The 3,602-nt window shown below is 47.2% G+C and overlaps 1 long non-coding RNA gene across 1 annotated transcript; it reads right to left on the bottom strand.

Annotated features, from left to right (window-relative positions):
* LOC110401142 lies at positions 1,036-3,218 on the bottom strand. Its single transcript, XR_002440268.1, has 2 exons — positions 3,098-3,218; positions 1,036-1,116 (listed from the first exon to the last, which is right to left on the bottom strand). It is a non-coding gene; the product is annotated as an uncharacterized LOC110401142 (long non-coding RNA).

Genomic DNA, 3,602 nt, shown 5'->3' with positions numbered 1-3,602 from the left:
TGATAAAAAAACAAAGATCTCTGTCAGGAAGTGACTCCCTTTGGGAAGCTTACTTCCAGAAAGTGTGGTTTCAGTGGTCTACACCATCTGCTTGTAGCTGCAGGAAGGGTGACTCCAAATCTGTCTGCATTCGGATCACTCCAACAAGAGCCCTGCAGCAATCCCAAAGCGCGTCCCACCCGGCCCCGGTGCACATCCCTCAGGAGGAGGAAGCCCAGAAGCCATCACGGCTGGGACACATCCCTGGTACTGTGAAGAACCTGCACTGCTGGAGGTGGTGGGAAGTTTGCCCAGGTTTCTTGCAGGTGTGAGGTTAGACCTTTAGGGACATGGTTAATGGGCATGATAGGGATGGGCTGACATTTGGACTAGATGATGTTAGTGGTCTTTTCCAACATTAACAATTCTATGGTTGTATGATTTTATGATTCTGTCTGCAAGGCAGCAGCTGAGCAGGGGCCGTGGCGGCTCTGGGAACACAGCAAAGTTGATAGTTCCTCCAGGGCTGCCCTGGGGCACAGCAGAGCCCTGGGCAGTGCTCTTGTGTCCACGCTCTCGCCAGCCAGGAGCACGGTGACACCATGCCCACCCAGACCCCAGCTCCCTGCTGCCAGGGCTGTGCCATGGGGTCTTGGCGAGATACAACAATGAGGGTGAAAGGATGTGCTCTGCTCCAGGGAAGAGGCAGGGTGTCTATGCTCTACTTCCTGGGGTGGAAAGACTTGGAGACGCAGGGCTGCTCTCCAAAATTTGTCCACAGCAGCCAGCTTTGGATTTCCCACCTGATGGGTAAGGTGCAAAGAGCCTAACAGCACAGCTGAGCTCCCAGGATGACTCCCCAATATGACTGTCATCGTGGACAGAGGCAGAAGGACAACAAACAATGAGATCAATCCAGTGCTGCTGTTACTTCAAGAGAAATGTGCACTGTATTGCTAGGCAAGAGAAGAAGCCTCATCAAAGCATACCTGAAAGGAGGGAGCATTCTTCACCCAGAGCATATAATCTTCATTTTTAACCTGTAATTCTTTTTTCCATTGGAAGATCAAATTAGCTGCTTTAGCTCCATCTCTAATTAAACATTTTTCTTTTTTCCTTTTTCCAAATGGCAAATTCCTGCAAATTCAAACAAGTTGTATCACCTGGCAGAATTAATTTTTAGTCAGGACATGCCTGTCATTCCAAACAAATTAGGTATCCGAAGGGGTGAGTTTAGCCGCATTTCTGTGCACCAACTAAACTGAGCGGTAACGATCTGCACTGAGCCCAAATCGGGGCTCTCAGGTGACAGCAGCCCCAGTGCATACCAGCATCTCGCTGAATCAAAGAGTAAACATCCATTGTACCAGAGCCTGGGCATCTGCTGCCATGGGTCTCTGAACTGATGTTTAACGACCTTGTCAGGGAATGTGTGCGCTGTACTCTTACATTTTTAAGAAAGCATAATAGTGCTTTTGTCTTCTGTTTTTTCCTGTGCAGCAAGTTGCAGCTAGTCTTCAAACTGAGCTTAAAAGCTTCACTTATTACCCTTGGATAGTTCCCTTGCCAGCTCTGCTGTTATTACTCTTTTTTTTCCTCTTCAGCTGGGTGTATCAGCAGATATTGAGCTTTTTTTAATTGCAGTAATTGACAGTTTGCAAACCAGTTGTGTGTGTGTATCTGCAGACTCACAGTCTCCAGTTCACTGAAGAGCCACACGTATAACCTCATCCTAGACCTAGAAAGAATTGCAAAGCCCCCTGCAAAGGTCCCTGGTGTTTAGCATCTCCTTCTTCAGCGGGGAAGTTCACCAGGTGGCTGCCTTTTGGAGTGTGCCAAAGTTCTGCTAATGGCAACTATTCATTTGGAACAGTTAGAAAGAAGTCAGGGTCTTTAGATGACTTTTTGGTACAGATTTTTCGTAGTTCCATTCTTCTTTTTAACCAGTTTTAAACACTGCAGAACAATGTTCTGAGCACAAGAGTAGGATTCATCTCACCATGCTTCAGACTTTCACATGGCTGCTGTGCTACAGCTTCACGGACATGTAGCGCATTTTAGACATGGATGCATCTAATTGGCTTTAGGCATCTATTTTTCCATGAGATTAATCCTGCTTGAAGCCACTGACACTAAAGAGACAGCAGCATGCTAAAAGGCAACGAGCTAGATGGAGGCGTCTGAAGCTAGGAAACTGAATTTCACCCTAGGTGCCATTCAGATGTTGAATAGGATTACCAGCCAACCGCTTTTGCTGCAAAGTTTGTAGGAAAATTAGTCAGGGAGCTGGAGGAATCTGGCTCTAGGCAAAAAACATTATCATCTGGCAGTAAGAAAAGTCTCTGGGAAGTGAACAATTAGGAAACTGTACGAATATTAAAATCCTAATAGCTCCTCAGGTGCCTGTTGACTGCTAATACCTGAATGGACTGGAAGATATGCAGTGGGTCTTCCTAAAGGAGAAGAACATAAGGAGTTAGGGAGTCTCCGATAAGCTGATTTTTCTTGCCTCTAAAGTCTCTCAAGAGCCATCATCTTGCAGCGGAGCTGCACGAGTGGTAGGTTCAGAGCTTTTGGTCTTCCAAAACCACCTGAGTGCATGCTCACACATGCTGACATGAGAGGAACCAGAAAGGTGGGGTGAAGGACTCTCTCTTCTCCCCAGTGATCCACTCCATACCATAAAAATGAAACAAACGCAAACTCCACAGGGCGGACACCGAAAGAGGTGAGATGAAGAATTTGTGAAAACACATATGGGAGGGTGGGAATGAGCTCCTGAGTGGGTCATTTACCCTACAGTGTGCTGGGAATGGGACTGAATTTCATCACTCATGCCTCAGTTAGCTGTTTTGCCCCCCAAACTCCTCCTCTCCTCTCTGGACAGGGAGACGCTGACCCCATACACCACATCCCCCTGTTGCCACATGCTTTGAGTGCTCCGGCATCCCATGCAGGGACACCATGCCATGCCCCAGGGATGGATGCCTAGCTGAGCCCCAGTTAGCCAGCACTGTAGGAGCACATTGCACATCACGTCACAGCACTAAGGCCAGCAGCTCAGGCCCTGCACAAGTGCCCCCCATGAAGACAACCCTTCCCATCCCACAGCACTTACAATTGAAATATAAGAGCAGGGTCGACAGGTGGACACAGACAGCCAGGCTGGAGGGAAGCACACAGCAAAAAAGGAAACCAAGAAATGCATGCAGCACTGATGAAGCTGTACAACACTTTTCTTTCAAAATATTGCATCAAAAAATGCACACACTCCATGCACTGTACAAATAACACTAGAGACAAAAATGGATCAGGTCTAACCATTGATTCTAGTGCGGATAAACACTGGTAACTCATAAGGACTTTTGTCCTGCACAGTAGATCCCAAATCAGATATTTTTGTTTAAATGACACTTCTGCCCTTGCAGCTTTTCTCGCCAGCTGTCCCATGAAGGACTATGTTCTATATCTGTTTGTTTACCTACTCTGCTGTAGGAACCGTTCCTATGACAGCTCCTGTTGGATAGCACACCTGCATGCCTGAAACCCTGCACTCATGGGTTCAGAACTCAGTCGCTCATCTTGATGGGCTAGACCTGAATCATTTGTAAAAAGGACAAGCA

The sequence above is a fragment of the Numida meleagris genome, chromosome 6 (assembly GCF_002078875.1).
Source record: "Numida meleagris isolate 19003 breed g44 Domestic line chromosome 6, NumMel1.0, whole genome shotgun sequence".
Classification (NCBI taxonomy): domain Eukaryota; kingdom Metazoa; phylum Chordata; class Aves; order Galliformes; family Numididae; genus Numida; species Numida meleagris.
Note: the sequence above shows the minus strand (reverse complement) of the source record. Positions and strands in the feature narration are given on the sequence as shown.